Genomic DNA, 18,654 nt, shown 5'->3' on the forward strand with positions numbered 1-18,654 from the left:
TGGGACTGGGCACCTCCGTCTGGGACTGGACACCTCCCTCAGTGACTGGGCACCTCCCTCTGGGACTGGGCACCTCCCTCTGGGACTGGGGAACCCTTTCTGGAATTGGGCACCTCCCTCTGGAACTGCGCATCTCCCTCTGTGCCTGGCACCTCCCTCAGGGACTGGGGCTTCTCCCTCTGGGACTGGGCTACCTCCCTCTAGGACTGGGCACCTCCGTCAGAGTCTGGGCATCTCCTTCTGGGACTGTGCACCTCCCTCTGGGACTGGGCACCTCCTCTGGGACTGGGCACCTCCCTCTGGGACGGCGCACCTCCCAAGGGACTGGGCACCTCCTTCTGGGACTGGGCTCCTCCCTCTGTGGCTGGTGCATCTTCCTCTGGGACTGGGCACCTCCATCTGGGACTGGGCACCTCCGTCTGGGACTGGACACCTCGGTCTGGGACTGGGCATCTCCCTCTGGGACAGGGCACCTCCCTCTGGGACTGGGCATCTCCCTCTCGGATTGCGCCATCTCCCTCGTGACTGTGCACCTCCCTCTGGGACTGGGCACCTCCCTCTGGGACTGCGCCATCTCCTTCTGGGACTGAGCACCTTCCTCTGTGACTGGGTCACTCCATCTGTGACTGGGTCACTCCCTCTGCGACTGGGCACCTCCCTCTGGGACTGGGCACTTCCGTCTGGGACTGTGCATCTCCATCTAAGACTGCGCCATCTCCCTCTGGGACTGGGCACCTCCCTCTGGGGCTGGGCACCTCCCTCTGGGACTGCGCCATCTCTCTCTGGGACTCGGCACCTCCCTCTGGGACTGGGCACCTCCCTCTGGACTGCGCACCTCCCTCTGGGACTGGGCACCTACTTCTGGGACTGGGCACCTCCTTCAGGGACTGGGCACCTCCCTCTGGGACTGGGGATTCGCCCTCTGAGACTGTGCACCTCCCTCTGGGACTGGGCACCTCCCTCAGGGACTGGGGCTTCTCCCTCTGGCACTAGGCACCTCCCTATGGGACTGCGCCATCTCCCTCTGGGACTGTGCACCTCCCTCTGGAATTGGGCACATCCCTCTGGGACTGGGTACCTCCTTCTGGGACTGGGCAACTCCCTCTGGGACTGGGCATCTCCCTTTGGGACTGGGCACGTCCCCCTGGGACTGGGCACCTCCTTCTGGGACTGGGCAACTCCCTCTGGGACTGCGCACCTCCTTCTGGGACTGGGCACCTCCCTCTGGGGCTGGGCACCTCCTTCTGGGACTGGGCACCTCCCTCTGGGACTGTGCACCTCCCTCAGGGACTGGTCACCAGCTTCTGGGTCTGGGCACCTCCCTCTGGGACTGCGCACCTCCCTCTGGGACTGGGCACCTCCCTCTGGGACTGGGCACCTCCCTCTGTGACTGGGGCTTCTCCCTATGGGACTGGGCCACGTCCCTCAGGGACTGGGCACCTCCGTCTGGGACTGGGCGCCTCCCTCTGGGACTGCGCCACCTCCCTCTGGGACTGGACATCTCCATCTGGGACTGGGCATCTCCCTCTGGGACTGGGCATCTCCTTCTGGGACTGGGCATCTCGCTCTGGGACTGGGCATCTCCCTCTGGGGCTGCGCCATCTCCCTCTGTGACTTGGAGTCTCCCTCTGGGACTGGGCAACTCCATCTCGGACTGGGCATCTCCCTCTAGGACTGCACCATCTCCCTCTGCGATGGCGTCTCCTAACTCTGGGATTGCGCCATCTCCCTCTGTGACTTGGAGTCTCCCTCTGGGAACGGGGCAGCTCCATCTGGGACTTGGCATCTCCCTGTGGGACTGGGGCATCTCCCTCTGGGGACAGGGCAGCTCCCTCTGTTACTGGGCACCTCCTTCTGGGACTGGGCACCTCCCTCTCGGACATGAGGCTTCACCCTGTGGCTCTAGGCACCTTCCTCAGTGATTGGGGCTTTTCCCTCTGGGACTGGGCCACCTCCCTCAGGGACTGGGCACCTCCGTCAGGGTCTGGGCACCTCATTCTGGGACTGTGAACCTCCCTCTGGGACTGGGCACCTCCTTCTGGGACTGGGCCCCTCCCTCTGTGACTGGGGCATCTCCCTCTGGGCCTGGGCACCTCCATCTGGGACTGGGCAACTCCGTCTGGAACTGGGCACCCCGCTCTGGGACTGGGCATCTCCCTCTGGGACTGGGCACCTCCCTCTGGGACTGGATATATCCCTCTGGGACTGTGCCATCTCCCTCTGGGACTGCGCCATCTCCCTCTGGGACTGAGCACCTTCCTCTTGGACTGGTTTTCTCCATCTGTCACTGGGTCACACCCTCTGGGACTGGGCACCTCCCTCTGGGACTTGGCACCACCGTCTGGGTCTGGGCATCTCCCTCTAGGACTGCGCCATCTCCCTCTGGGACTGGGCACCTCCCTCTGGGACTGGGCACCTCCCTCTGGGATTGCGCCATCTCCCTCTGGGACTGGGCACCTCCCTCTGGGACTGGGCACATCCCTCTGGACTGGGCACCTCCCTCTCGGACTGGGCACCTTCTTCTTTGACTGGGCACCTCCTTCTGGGACTGGGCACCTCCCTCATGGACTGGGCACCCCCCTTTGGGACTTCGCCATCTCCCTCTGGGACTGCGCCATCTCCCTCTGGGACTGGGCACCTCCCTCTGGACAGCGCCATCTCCCTCTGGGACTGGGCACCTCCCTCTGGGACTGGGGATTCGCCCTCTGAGACTGTGCACCTCCCTCTGGGACTGGGCACCTCCCTCAGGGACTGGGGAACCCTTTCTGGAATTGGGCACCTCCCTCTGGAACTGCGCATCTCCCTCTGGGACTGGGGCATCTACCTCTGGGACTGGGCACCTCACTCTGGGACTGGGCATCACTCACTGGGAATGGGCACCTCCGTCTGGGACTGGGCATCTCCCTCTGGGACTGTGCCTTCTCCCTCTGGGACTGGGCACCTCCCTCTGGGACTGGGCACCTCCCTCTGGGACTGGGCCTTCTCCCGCTGGCAGTAGGCACCTCCCTCTTGGCTGCGCCATCTCCCTCTGGGACTGCGCACCTCCCTCTGGGACTAGGCACCTCCCTCTGGGACTGGGCACCTCCTTCTGGGACTGGGCACATCCTTCCGAGACTGGGCACCTCTCTCTGGGATTGCGCACCTCACTCTGGGACAGGGCACCTCCCTCTGGGTCTGCGCACCTCACTCTGGGACTGGGCACCTCCATCTGGGACTGGACACCTCCCTCAGTGACTGGGCACCTCCCTCTGGGACTGGACACCTCCCTCTGGGACTGGGGAACCCTTTCTGGAATTGGGCACCTCCCTCTGGAACTGCGCATCTCCCTCTGTGCCTGGCACCTCCCTCAGGGACTGGGGCTTCTCCCTCTGGGACTGGGCTACCTCCCTCTAGGACTGGGCACCTCCGTCAGAGTCTGGGCATCTCCTTCTGGGACTGTGCACCTCCCTCTGGGACTGGGCACCTCCTCTGGGACTGGGCACCTCCCTATGGGACGGCGCACCTCCCAAGGGACTGGGCACCTCCTTCTGGGACTGGGCTCCTCCCTCTGTGGCTGGTGCATCTTCCTCTGGGACTGGGCACCTCCATCTGGGACTGGGCACCTCCGTCTGGGACTGGACACCTCGGTCTGGGACTGGGCATCTCCCTCTGGGACAGGGCACCTCCCTCTGGGACTGGGCATCTCCCTCTCGGATTGCGCCATCTCCCTCGTGACTGTGCACCTCCCTCTGGGACTGGGCACCTCCCTCTGGGACTGCGCCATCTCCTTCTGGGACTGAGCACCTTCCTCTGTGACTGGGTCACTCCATCTGTGACTGGGTCACTCCCTCTGCGACTGGGCACCTCCCTCTGGGACTGGGCACTTCCGTCTGGGACTGTGCATCTCCATCTAAGACTGCGCCATCTCCCTCTGGGACTGGGCACCTCCCTCTGTGACTGGGCACCTCCCTCTGGGACTGCGCCATCTCTCTCTGGGACTCGGCACCTCCCTCTGGGACTGGGCACCTCCCTCTGGACTGCGCACCTCCCTCTGGGACTGGGCATCTACTTCTGGGACTGGGCACCTCCTTCAGGGACTGGGCACCTCCCTCTGGGACTGGGGATTCCCCCTCTGAGACTGTGCACCTCCCTCTGGGACTGGGCACCTCCCTCAGGGACTGGGGCTTCTCCCTCTGGCACTAGGCACCTCCCTATGGGACTGCGCCATCTCCCTCTGGGACTGTGCACCTCCCTCTGGAATTGGGCACATCCCTCTGGGACTGGGTACCTCCTTCTGGGACTGGGCAACTCCCTCTGGGACTGGGCATCTCCCTTTGGGACTGGGCACGTCCCCCTGGGACTGGGCACCTCCTTCTGGGACTGGGCAACTCCCTCTGGGACTGCGCCATCTCCCTCTGTGACTTGGAGTCTCCCTCTGGGACTGGGCATCTCCATCTCGGACTGGGCATCTCCCTCTAGGACTGCACCATCTCCCTCTGCGATGGCGCCTCCTAACTCTGGGATTGCGCCATCTCCCTCTGTGACTTGGAGTCTCCCTCTGGGAACGGGGCAGCTCCATCTGGGACTTGGCATCTCCCTGTGGGACTGGGGCATCTCCCTCTGGGGACAGGGCAGCTCCCTCTGTTACTGGGCACCTCCTTCTGGGACTGGGCACCTCCCTCTCGGACATGAGGCTTCACCCTGTGGCTCTAGGCACCTTCCTCAGTGATTGGGGCTTTTCCCTCTGGGACTGGGCCACCTCCCTCTGGGACTGGGCACCTCCATCAGGGTCTGGGCACCTCATTCTGGGACTGTGAACCTCCCTCTGGGACTGGGCACCTCCTTCTGGGACTGGGCCCCTCCCTCTGTGACTGGGGCATCTCCCTCTGGGCCTGGGCACCTCCATCTGGGACTGGGCAACTCCGTCTGGAACTGGGCACCTCGCTCTGGGACTGGGCATCTCCCTCTGGGACTGGGCACTTCCCTCTGGGACTGGGCATCTCCCTCTGGGACTGCGCCATCTCCCTCTGGGACTGGGCAACTCCCTCGGGGACTGGGCACCTCCCTCTGGGACTGCGTCATCTCCCTCTGGGACTGAGCACCTTCCTCTTGGACTGGTTTTCTCCATCTGTCACTGGGTCACACCCTCTGGGACTGGGCACCTCCCTCTGGGACTTGGCACCACCGTCTGGGTCTGGGCATCTCCCTCTAGGACTGCGCCATCTCCCTCTGGGACTGGGCACCTCCCTCTGGGACTGGGCACCTCCCTCTGGGATTGCGCCATCTCCCTCTGGGACTGGGCACCTCCCTCTGGGACTGGGCACATCCCTCTGGACTGGGCACCTCCCTCTCGGACTGGGCACCTCCTTCTTTGACTGGGCACCTCCTTCTGGGACTGGGCACCCCCCTTTGGGACTTCGCCATCTCCCTCTGGGACTGCGCCATCTCCCTCTGGGACTGGGCACCTCCCTCTGGACAGCGCCATCTCCCTCTGGGACTGGGCGTCTCCCTCTGGTACTGGGCATCTCCCTCTGCGACGGCGCCATTTCCCTCAGGTATGGGGACCTCCCTCTGGGACTGGGCACCTCCCTCTGGGACTGGGGTTTCTCCCTCTGGGATTGGGCCACCTCCCTCTGTGACGGCGCCATCTCCCTCTGGGACTGGGCATCTCCCTCTGGTACTGGGCATCTCCCTCTACGACGGCGCCATTTCCCTCAGGGATGGGGACCTCCCTCTGGGACTGGGCACCTCCCTCTGGGAATGGGGTTTCTCCCTCTGGGATTGGGCCACCTCCCTCTGTGACGGCGCCATCTCCCTCTGGGACTGGGCATCTCCATCTGGGACTGGGCACCTACTTCTGGGACTGGGCAACTCCCTCTCGGACTGGTCACCTCCCTCTCGGACTGGGCACCTCCTTCTGGTACTGGGCACCTCCCATCGTGGACTGCGCACCTCCCTCTGGGACTGGGCACCTCCTTCTGGGACTGCGCACCTCACTATGGGAATGGGCACCGCCTTCTGGGACTGGGTACCTCCCACTGGGACTGCGCACCTCCCTCTGGGACTGGGCACCTCTCTCTGGGACTGGGCACCTCCCTCTGTGACTGGGGCTTCTCTCTATTGGACTGGACACCTCCCTCATGGATTGGGCACCTCCGTCTGGGACTGGCCACCTCCCTCTGGGACTGGGCATCTCCCTCTGGGACTGGGCATCTCCCTCTGGGACCGGGCTTCTCCCTTTGGGACAGCGCCATCTCCCACAGGGACTGGGCACCTCCCTCTGGGACTGGGCACCTCCCTCTGGGACTAGGCACCTCCTTTTGATACTGCGCCATCTCCCTCTGGGACTGGTCACCTCCCTCTGGGACTGGGCATCACTCACTGGGAATGGGCACCTCCGTCTGGGACTGGGCATCTCCCTCTGGGACTGCGGCTTCTCCCTCTGGGACTGGGCACCTCCCTCTGGGACTGGGCACCTCACTCTGGGACTGGGCCTTCTCCCGCTGGCAGTAGGCACCTCCCTCTTGGCTGCGCCATCTCCCTCTGGGACTGCGCACCTCCCGCTGGGACTGGGCACCTCCCTCTGGGACTGGGCACCTCCTTCTGGGACTGGTCACATCCTTCCGAGACTGGGCACCTCTCTCTGGGATTGCGCACCTCACTCTGGGACTGGGCACCTCCATCTGGGACTGGACACCTCCCTCAGTGACTGGGCACCTCCCTCTGGGACTGGGCACCTCCCTCTGGGACTGGGGAACCCTTTCTGGAATTGGGCACCTCCCTCTGGAACTGCGCATCTCCCTCTATGCCTGGCACCTCCCTCAGGGACTGGGGCTTCTCCCTCTGGGACTGGGCTACCTCCCTCTAGGACTGGGCACCTCCGTCAGAGTCTGGGCATCTCCTTCTGGGACTGTGCACCTCCCTCTGGGACTGGGCACCTCCTCTGGGACTGGGCACCTCCCTCTGGGACGGCGCACCTCCCAAGGGACTGGGCACCTCCTTCTGGGACTGGGCTCCTCCCTCTGTGGCTGGTGCATCTTCCTCTGGGACTGGGCACCTCCATCTGGGACTGGGCACCTCCGTCTGGGACTGGACACCTCGGTCTGGGACTGGGCATCTCCCTCTGGGACAGGGCACCTCCCTCTGGGACTGGGCATCTCCCTCTCGGATTGCGCCATCTCCCTCGTGACTGTGCACCTCCCTCTGGGACTGGGCACCTCCCTCTGGGACTGCGCCATCTCCTTCTGGGACTGAGCACCTTCCTCTGTGACTGGGTCACTCCATCTGTGACTGGGTCACTCCCTCTGCGACTGGGCACCTCCCTCTGGGACTGGGCACTTCCGTCTGGGACTGTGCATCTCCATCTAAGACTGCGCCATCTCCCTCTGGGACTGGGCACCTCCCTCTGGGACTGGGCACCTCCCTCTGGGACTGCGCCATCTCTCTCTGGGACTCGGCACCTCCCTCTGGGACTGGGCACCTACTTCTGGGACTGGGCACCTCCTTCAGGGACTGGGCACCTCCCTCTGGGACTGGGGATTCGCCCTCTGAGACTGTGCACCTCCCTCGGGGACTGGGCACCTCCCTCAGGGACTGGGGAACCCTTTCTGGAATTGGGCACCTCCCTCTGGAACTGCGCATCTCCCTCTGGGACTGGGGCATCTACCTCTGGGAGTGGGCACCTCCCTCTGGGACTGGGCATCACTCACTGGGAATGGGCACCATCGTCTGGGACTGGGCATCTCCCTCTGGGACTGTGGCTTCTCCCTCTGGGACTGGGCACCTCCCTCTGGGACTGGGCACCTCCCTCTGGGACTGGGCCTTCTCCCGCTGGCAGTAGGCACCTCCCTCTTGGCTGCGCCATCTCCCTCTGGGACTGCGCACCTCCCTCTGGGACTGGGCACCTCCCTCTGGGACTGGGCACCTCCTTCTGGGACTGGGCACATCCTTCCGAGACTGGGCACCTCTCTCTGGGATTGCGCACCTCCCTCAGTGACTGGGCACCTCCCTCTGGGACTGGGCACCTCCCTCTGGGACTGGGGAACCCTTTCTGGAATTGGGCACCTCCCTCTGGAACTGCGCATCTCCCTCTGTGCCTGGCACCTCCCTCAGGGACTGGGGCTTCTCCCTCTGGGACTGGGCTACCTCCCTCTAGGACTGGGCACCTCCGTCAGAGTCTGGGCATCTCCTTCTGGGACTGTGCACCTCCCTCTGGGACTGGGCACCTCCTCTGGGACTGGGCACCTCCCTCTGGGAAGGCGCACCTCACAAGGAACTGGGCACCTCCTTCTGGGACTGGGCTCCTCCCTCTGTGGCTGGTGCATCTTCCTCTGGGACTGGGCACCTCCATCTGGGACTGGGCACCTCCGTCTGGGACTGGACACCTCGGTCTGGGACTGGGCATCTCCCTCTGGGACAGGGCACCTCCCTCTGGGACTGGGCATCTCCCTCTCGGATTGCGCCATCTCCCTCGTGACTGTGCACCTCCCTCTGGGACTTGGCACCTCCCTCTGGGACTGCGCCATCTCCATCTGGGACTGAGCACCTTCCTCTGTGACTGGGTCACTCCATCTGTGACTGGGTCACTCCCTCTGCGACTGGGCACCTCCCTCTGGGACTGGGCACTTCCGTCTGGGACTGTGCATCTCCATCTAAGACTGCGCCATCTCCCTCTGGGACTGGGCACCTCCCTCTGGGACTGGGCACCTCCCTCTGGGACTGCGCCATCTCTCTCTGGGACTCGGCACCTCCCTCTGGGACTGGGCACCTCCCTCTGGACTGCGCACCTCCCTCTGGGACTGGGCACCTACTTCTGGGACTGGGCACCTCCTTCAGGGACTGTGCACCTCCCTCTGGGACTGGGCACCTCCCTCAGGGACTGGGGAACCCTTTCTGGAATTGGGCACCTCCCTCTGGAACTGCGCATCTCCCTCTGGGACTGGGGCATCTACCTCTGGGACTGGGCACCTCACTCTGTGACTGGGCATCACTCACTGGGAATGGGCACCTCCGTCTGGGACTGGGCATCTCCCTCTGGGACTGTGGCTTCTCCCTCTGGGACTGGGCACCTCCCTCTGGGACTGGGCACCTCCCTCTGGGACTGGGCCTTCTCCCGCTGGCAGTAGGCACCTCCTTCTTGGCTGCGCCATCTCCCTCTGGGACTGCGCACCTCCCTCTGGGACTGGGCACATCCCTCTGGGACTGGGTACCTCCTTCTGGGACTGGGCAACTCCCTCTGGGACTGGGCATCTCCCTTTGGGACTGGGCACGTCCCCCTGGGACTGGGCACCTCCTTCTGGGACTGGGCAACTCCCTCTGGGACTGCGCACCTCCTTCTGGGACTGGGCACCTCCCTCTGGGGCTGGGCACCTCCTTCTGGGACTGGGCACCTCCCTCTGGGACTGTGCACCTCCCTCAGGAACTGGTTACCACCTTCTGGGTCTGGGCACCTCCCTCTGGGACTGCGCACCTCCCTCTGGGACTGGGCACCTCCCTCTGGGACTGGGCACCTCCCTCTGTGACTGGGGCTTCTCCCTATGGGACTGGGCCACGTCCCTCAGGGACTGGGCACCTCCGTCTGGGACTGGGCGCCTCCCTCTGGGACTGCGCCACCTCCCTCTGGGACTGGACATCTCCATCTGGTACTGGGCATCTCCCTCTGGGACTGGGCATCTCCTTCTGGGACTGGGCATCTCGCTCTGGGACTGGGCATCTCCCTCTGGGGCTGCGCCATCTCCCTCTGTGACTTGGAGTCTCCCTCTGGGACTGGGCATCTCCATCTCGGACTGGGCATCTCCCTCTAGGACTGCACCATCTCCCTCTGCGATGGCGCCTCCTAACTCTGGGATTGCGCCATCTCCCTCTGTGACTTGGAGTCTCCCTCTGGGAACGGGGCAGCTCCATCTGGGACTTGGCATCACCCTGTGGGACTGGGGCATCTCCCTCTGGGGACAGGGCAGCTCCCTCTGTTACTGGGCACCTCCTTCTGGGACTGGGCACCTCCCTCTCGGACATGAGGCTTCACCCTGTGGCTCTAGGCACCTTCCTCAGTGATTGGGGCTTTTCCCTCTGGGACTGGGCCACCTCCCTCTGGGACTGGGCACCTCCGTCAGGGTCTGGGCACCTCATTCTGGGACTGTGAACCTCCCTCTGGGACTGGGCACCTCCTTCTGGGACTGGGCACCTCCCTCTGTGACTGGGGCATCTCCCTCTGGGCCTGGGCACCTCCATCTGGGACTGGGCAACTCCGTCTGTAACAGGGCACCTCGCTCTGGAACTGGGCATCTCCCTCTGGGACTGGGCACCTCCCTCTGGGACTCGGCATCTCCCTCTGGGACTGCGCCATCTCCCTCTGGGACTGGGCAACTCCCTCGGGGACTGGGCACCTCCCTCTGGGACTGCGCCATTTCCCTCTGGGACTGAGCACCTTCCTCTTGGACTGGCGTTCTCCATCTGTCACTGGGTCACACCCTCTGGGACTGGGCACCTCCCTCTGGGACTTGGCACCACCGTCTGGGTCTGGGCATCTCCCTCTAGGACTGCGCCATCTCCCTCTGGGACTGGGCACCTCCCTCTGGGACTGGGCACCTCCCTCTGGGATTGCGCCATCTCCCTCTGGGACTGGGCACCTCCCTCTGGGACTGGGCACATCCCTCTGGACTGGGCACCTCCCTCTCGGACTGGGCACCTCCTTCTTTGACTGGGCACCTCCTTCTGGGACTGGGCACCTCCCTCATGGACTGGGCACCCCCCTTTGGGACTTCGCCATCTCCCTCTGGGACTGCGCCATCTCCCTCTGGGACTGGGCACCTCCCTCTGGACAGCGCCATCTCCCTCTGGGACTGGGCGTCTCCCTCTGGTACTGGGCATCTCCCTCTGCGACGGCGCCATTTCCCTCAGGTATGGGGACCTCCCTCTGGGACTGGGCACCTCCCTCTGGGACTGGGGTTTCTCCCTCTGGGATTGGGCCACCTCCCTCTGTGACGGCGCCATCTCCCTCTGGGACTGGGCGTCTCCCTCTGGTACTGGGCATCTCCCTCTACGACGGCGCCATTTCCCTCAGGGATGGGGACCTCCCTCTGGGACTGGGCACCTCCCTCTGGGAATGGAGTTTCTCCCTCTGGGATTGGGCCACCTCCCTCTGTGACGGCGCCATCTCCCTCTGGGACTGGGCATCTCCATCTGGGACTGGGCACCTACTTCTGGGACTGGGCAACTCCCTCTCGGACTGGTCACCTCCCTCTCGGACTGGGCACCTCCTTCTGGTACTGGGCACCTCCCATCGTGGACTGCGCACCTCCCTCTGGGACTGGGCACCTCCTTCTGGGACTGCGCACCTCACTATGGGAATGGGCACCGCCTTCTGGGACTGGGCACCTCCCACTGGGACTGCGCACCTCCCTCTGGGACTGGACACCTCTCTCTGGGACTGGGCACCTCCCTCTGTGACTGGGGCTTCTCTCTATTGGACTGGACACCTCCCTCATGGATTGGGCACCTCCGTCTGGGACTGGCCACCTCCCTCTGGGACTGGGCATCTCCCTCTGGGACTGGGCATCTCCCTCTGGGACCGGGCTTCTCCCTTTGGGACAGCGCCATCTCCCACAGGGACTGGGCACCTCCCTCTGGGACTGGGCACCTCCCTCTGGGACTAGGCACCTCCTTTTGATACTGCGCCATCTCCCTCTGGGACTGGTCACCTCCCTCTGGGACTGGGCATCACTCACTGGGAATGGGCACCTCCGTCTGGGACTGGGCATCTCCCTCTGGGACTGCGGCTTCTCCCTCTGGGACTGGGCACCTCCCTCTGGGACTGGGCACCTCACTCTGGGACTGGGCCTTCTCCCGCTGGCAGTAGGCACCTCCCTCTTGGCTGCGCCATCTCCCTCTGGGACTGCGCACCTCCCGCTGGGACTGGGCACCTCCCTCTGGGACTGGGCACCTCCTTCTGGGACTGGTCACATCCTTCCGAGACTGGGCACCTCTCTCTGGGATTGCGCACCTCACTCTGGGACTGGGCACCTCCATCTGGGACTGGACACCTCCCTCAGTGACTGGGCACCTCCCTCTGGGACTGGGCACCTCCCTCTGGGACTGGGGAACCCTTTCTGGAATTGGGCACCTCCCTCTGGAACTGCGCATCTCCCTCTATGCCTGGCACCTCCCTCAGGGACTGGGGCTTCTCCCTCTGGGACGTGGCTACCTCCCTCTAGGACTGGGCACCTCCGTCAGAGTGTGGGCATCTCCTTCTGGGACTGTGCACCTCCCTCTGGGACTGGGCACCTCCTCTGGGACTGGGCACCTCCCTCTGGGACGGCGCACATCCCAAGGGACTGGGCACCTCCTTCTGGGACTGGGCTCCTCCCTCTGTGGCTGGTGCATCTTCCTCTGGGACTGGGCACCTCCATCTGGGACTGGGCACCTCCGTCTGGGACTGGACACCTCGGTCTGGGACTGGGCATCTCCCTCTGGGACAGGGCACCTCCCTCTGGGACTGGGCATCTCCCTCTCGGATTGCGCCATCTCCCTCGTGACTGTGCACCTCCCTCTGGGACTGGGCACCTCCCTCTGGGACTGCGCCATCTCCTTCTGGGACTGAGCACCTTCCTCTGTGACTGGGTCACTCCATCTGTGACTGGGTCACTCCCTCTGCGACTGGGCACCTCCCTCTGGGACTGGGCACTTCCGTCTGGGACTGTGCATCTCCATCTAAGACTGCGCCATCTCCCTCTGGGACTGGGCACCTCCCTCTGGGACTGGGCACCTCCCTCTGGGACTGCGCCATCTCTCTCTGGGACTCGGCACCTCCCTCTGGGACTGGGCACCTCCCTCTGGACTGCGCACCTCCCTCTGGGACTGGGCACCTACTTCTGGGACTGGGCACCTCCTTCAGGGACTGGGCACCTCCCTCTGGGACTGGGGATTCGCCCTCTGAGACTGTGCTCCTCCCTCTGTGACTGGGCACCTCCCTCAGGGACTGGGGAACCCTTTCTGGAATTGGGCACCTCCCTCTGGAACTGCGCATCTCCCTCTGGGACTGGGGCATCTACCTTTGGGACTGGGCACCTCCCTCTGGGACTGGGCATCACTCACTGGGAATGGGCACCATCGTCTGGGACTGGGCATCTCCCTCTGGGACTGTGGCTTCTCCCTCTGGGACTGGGCACCTCCCTCTGGGACTGGGCACCTCCCTCTGGGACTGGGCCTTCTCCCGCTGGCAGTAGGCACCTCCCTCTTGGCTGCGCCATCTCCCTCTGGGACTGCGCACCTCCCTCTGGGACTGGGCACCTCCCTCTGGGACTGGGCACCTCCTTCTGGGACTGGGCACATCCTTCCGAGACTGGGCACCTCTCTCTGGGATTGCGCACCTCCCTCAGTGACTGGGCACCTCTCTCTGGGACTGGGCACCTCCCTCTGGGACTGGGGAACCCTTTCTGGAATTGGGCACCTCCCTCTGGAACTGCGCATCTCCCTCTGTGCCTGGCACCTCCCTCAGGGACTGGGGCTTCTCCCTCTGGGACTGGGCTACCTCCCTCTAGGACTGGGGATTCGCCCTCTGAGACTGTGCACCTCCCTCTAGGACTGGGCACCTCCGTCAGAGTCTGGGCATCTCCTTCTGGGACTGTGCACCTCCCTCTGGGACTGGGCACCTCCTCTGGGACTGGGCACCTCCCTCTGGGACGGCGCACCTCCCAAGGAACTGGGCACCTCCTTCTGGGACTGGGCTCCTCCCTCTGTGGCTGGTGCATCTTCCTCTGGGACTGGGCACCTCCATCTGGGACTGGGCACCTCCGTCTGGGACTGGACACCTCGGTCTGGGACTGGGCATCTCCCTCTGGGACAGGGCACCTCCCTCTGGGACTGGGCATCTCCCTCTCGGATTGCGCCATCTCCCTCGTGACTGTGCACCTCCCTCTGGGACTTGGCACCTCCCTCTGGGACTGCGCCATCTCCATCTGGGACTGAGCACCTTCCTCTGTGACTGGGTCACTCCATCTGTGACTGGGTCACTCCCTCTGCGACTGGGCACCTCCCGTCTGGGACTGTGCATCTCCATCTAAGACTGCGCCATCTCCCTCTGGGACTGGGCACCTCCCTCTGGGACTGGGCACCTCCCTCTGGGACTGCGCCATCTCTCTCTGGGACTCGGCACCTCCCTCTGGGACTGGGCACCTCCCTCTGGACTGCGCACCTCCCTCAGGGACTGGGCACCTACTTCTGGGACTGGGCACCTCCTTCGGGGACTGGGCACCTCCCTCTGGGACTGGGGATTCGCCCTCTGAGACTGTGCACCTCCCTCTGGGACTGGGGCATCTACCTCTGGGAGTGGGCACCTCCCTCTGGGACTGGGCATCACTCACTGGGAATGGGCACCATCGTCTGGGACTGGGCATCTCCCTCTGGGACTGTGGCTTCTCCCTCTGGGACTGGGCACCTCCCTCTGGGACTGGGCACCTCCCTCTGGGACTGGGCCTTCTCCCGCTGGCAGTAGGCACCTCCCTCTTGGCTGCGCCATCTCCCTCTGGGACTGCGCACCTCCCTCTGGGACTGGGCACCTCCCTCTGGGACTGGGCACCTCCTTCTGGGACTGGGCACATCCTTCCGAGACTGGGCACCTCTCTCTGGGATTGCGCACCTCCCTCAGTGACTGGGCACCTCCCTCTGGGACTGGGCACCTCCCTCTGGGACTGGGGAACCCTTTCTGGAATTGGGCACCTCCCTCTGGAACTGCGCATCTCCCTCTGTGCCTGGCACCTCCCTCAGGGACTGGGGCTTCTCCTTCTGGGACTGTGCACCTCCCTCTGGGACTGGGCACCTCCTCTGGGACTGGGCACCTCCCTCTGGGAAGGCGCACCTCACAAGGAACTGGGCACCTCCTTCTGGGACTGGGCTCCTCCCTCTGTGGCTGGTGCATCTTCCTCTGGGACTGGGCACCTCCATCTGGGACTGGGCACCTCCGTCTGGGACTGGACACCTCGGTCTGGGACTGGGCATCTCCCTCTGGGACAGGGCACCTCCCTCTGGGACTGGGCATCTCCCTCTCGGATTGCGCCATCTCCCTCGTGACTGTGCACCTCCCTCTGGGACTTGGCACCTCCCTCTGGGACTGCGCCATCTCCATCTGGGACTGAGCACCTTCCTCTGTGACTGGGTCACTCCATCTGTGACTGGGTCACTCCCTCTGCGACTGGGCACCTCCCTCTGGGACTGGGCACTTCCGTCTGGGACTGTGCATCTCCATCTAAGACTGCGCCATCTCCCTCTGGGACTGGGCACCTCCCTCTGGGACTGGGCACCTCCCTCTGGGACTGTGGCTTCTCCCTCTGGGACTGGGCACCTCCCTATGGGACTGGGCACCTCCCTCTGGGACTGGGCCTTCTCCCGCTGGCAGTAGGCACCTCCTTCTTGGCTGCGCCATCTCCCTCTGGGACTGCGCACCTCCCTCTGGGACTGGGCACATCCCTCTGGGACTGGGTACCTCCTTCTGGGACTGGGCAACTCCCTCTGGGACTGGGCATCTCCCTTTGGGACTGGGCACGTCCCCCTGGGACTGGGCACCTCCTTCTGGGACTGGGCAACTCCCTCTGGGACTGCGCACCTCCTTCTGGGACTGGGCACCTCCCTCTGGGGCTGGGCACCTCCTTCTGGGACTGGGCACCTCCCTCTGGGACTGTGCACCTCCCTCAGGGACTGGTTACCACCTTCTGGGTCTGGGCACCTCCCTCTGGGACTGCGCACCTCCCTCTGGGACTGGGCACCTCCCTCTGGGACTGGGCACCTCCCTCTGTGACTGGGGCTTCTCCCTATGGGACTGGGCCACGTCCCTCAGGGACTGGGCACCTCCGTCTGGGACTGGGCGCCTCCCTCTGGGACTGCGCCACCTCCCTCTGGGACTGGACATCTCCATCTGGTACTGGGCATCTCCCTCTGGGACTGGGCATCTCCTTCTGGGACTGGGCATCTCGCTCTGGGACTGGGCATCTCCCTCTGGGGCTGCGCCATCTCCCTCTGTGATTTGGAGTCTCCCTCTGGGACTGGGCATCTCCATCTCGGACTGGGCATCTCCCTCTAGGACTGCACCATCTCCCTCTGCGATGGCGCCTCCTAACTCTGGGATTGCGCCATCTCCCTCTGTGACTTGGAGTTTCCCTCTGGGAACGGGGCAGCTCCATCTGGGACTTGGCATCACCCTGTGGGACTGGGGCATCTCCCTCTGGGGACAGGGCAGCTCCCTCTGTTACTGGGCACCTCCTTCTGGGACTGGGCACCTCCCTCTCGGACATGAGGCTTCACCCTGTGGCTCTAGGCACCTTCCTCAGTGATTGGGGCTTTTCCCTCTCGGACTGGGCCACCTCCCTCTGGGACTGGGCACCTCCGTCAGGGTCTGGGCACCTCATTCTGGGACTGTGAATCTCCCTCTGGGACTGGGCACCTCATTCTGGGACTGGGCCCCTCCCTCTGTGACTGGGGCATCTCCCTCTGGGCCTGGGCACCTCCATCTGGGACTGGGCAACTCCGTCTGGAACAGGGCACCTCGCTCTGGAACTGGGCATCTCCCTCTGGGACTGGGCACCTCCCTCTGGGACTCGGCATCTCCCTCTGGGACTGCGCCATCTCCCTCTGGGACTGGGCAACTCCCTCGGGGACTGGGCACCTCCCTCTGGGACTGCGCCATCTCCCTCTGGGACTGAGCACCTTCCTCTTGGACTGGCGTTCTCCATCTGTCACTGGGTCACACCCTCTGGGACTGGGCACCTCCCTCTGGGACTTGGCACCACCGTCTGGGTCTGGGCATCTCCCTCTAGGACTGCGCCATCTCCCTCTGGGACTGGGCACCTCCCTCTGGGACTGGGCACCTCCCTCTGGGATTGCGCCATCTCCCTCTGGGACTGGGCACCTCCCTCTGGGACTGGGCACATCCCTCTGGACTGGGCACCTCCCTCTCGGACTGGGCACCTCCTTCTTTGACTGGGCACCTCCTTCTGGGACTGGGCACCTCCCTCATGGACTGGGCACCCCCCTTTGGGACTTCGCCATCTCCCTCTGGGACTGCGCCATCTCCCTCTGGGACTGGGCACCTCCCTCTGGACAGCGCCATCTCCCTCTGGGACTGGGCGTCTCCCTCTGGTACTGGGCATCTCCCTCTGCGACGGCGCCATTTCCCTCAGGTATGGGGACCTCCCTCTGGGACTGGGCACCTCCCTCTGGGAGTGGGGTTTCTCCCTCTGGGATTGGGCCACCTCCCTCTGTGACGGCGCCATCTCCCTCTGGGACTGGGCGTCTCCCTCTGGTACTGGGCATCTCCCTCTACGACGGCGCCATTTCCCTCAGGGATGGGGACCTCCCTCTGGGACTGGGCACCTCCCTCTGTGAATGGAGTTTCTCCCTCTGGGATTGGGCCACCTCCCTCTGTGACGGCGCCATCTCCCTCTGGGACTGGGCATCTCCATCTGGGACTGGGCACCTACTTCTGGAACTGGGCAACTCCCTCTCGGACTGGTCACCTCCCTCTCGGACTGGGCACCTCCTTCTGGTACTGGGCACCTCCCATCGTGGACTGCGCACCTCCCTCTGGGACTGGGCACCTCCTTCTGGGACTGCGCACCTCACTATGGGAATGGGCACCGCCTTCTGGGACTGGGCACCTCCCACTGGGACTGCGCACCTCCCTCTGGGACTGGGCACCTCTCTCTGGGACTGGGCACCTCCCTCTGTGACTGGGGCTTCTCTCTATTGGACTGGACACCTCCCTCATGGATTGGGCACCTCCGTCTGGGACTGGCCACCTCCCTCTGGGACTGGGCATCTCCCTCTGGGACTGGGCATCTCCCTCTGGGACCGGGCTTCTCCCTTTGGGACAGCGCCATCTCCCACAGGGACTGGGCACCTCCCTCTGGGACTGGGCACCTCCCTCTGGGACTAGGCACCTCCTTTTGATACTGCGCCATCTCCCTCTGGGACTGGTCACCTCCCTCTGGGACTGGGCATCACTCACTGGGAATGGGCACCTCCGTCTGGGACTGGGCATCTCCCTCTGGGACTGCGGCTTCTCCCTCTGGGACTGGGCACCTCCCTCTGGGACTGGGCACCTCACTCTGGGACTGGGCCTTCTCCCGCTGGCAGTAGGCACCTCCCTCTTGGCTGCGCCATCTCCCTCTGGGACTGCGCACCTCCCGCTGGGACTGGGCACCTCCCTCTGGGACTGGGCACCTCCTTCTGGGACTGGTCACATCCTTCCGAGACTGGGCACCTCTCTCTGGGATTGCGCACCTCACTCTGGGACTGGGCACCTCCATCTGGGACTGGACACCTCCCTCAGTGACTGGGCACCTCCCTCTGGGACTGGGCACCTCCCTCTGGGACTGGGGAACCCTTTCTGGAATTGGGCACCTCCCTCTGGAACTGCGCATCTCCCTCTATGCCTGGCACCTCCCTCAGGGACTGGGGCTTCTCCCTCTGGGACGTGGCTACCTCCCTCTAGGACTGGGCACCTCCGTCAGAGTCTGGGCATCTCCTTCTGGGACTGTGCACCTCCCTCTGGGACTGGGCACCTCCTCTGGGACTGGGCACCTCCCTCTGGGACGGCGCACATCCCAAGGGACTGGGCACCTCCTTCTGGGACTGGGCTCCTCCCTCTGTGGCTGGTGCATCTTCCTCTGGGACTGGGCACCTCCA

This window comes from Scyliorhinus torazame, chromosome 3 (assembly GCF_047496885.1).
Source record: "Scyliorhinus torazame isolate Kashiwa2021f chromosome 3, sScyTor2.1, whole genome shotgun sequence".
Classification (NCBI taxonomy): domain Eukaryota; kingdom Metazoa; phylum Chordata; class Chondrichthyes; order Carcharhiniformes; family Scyliorhinidae; genus Scyliorhinus; species Scyliorhinus torazame.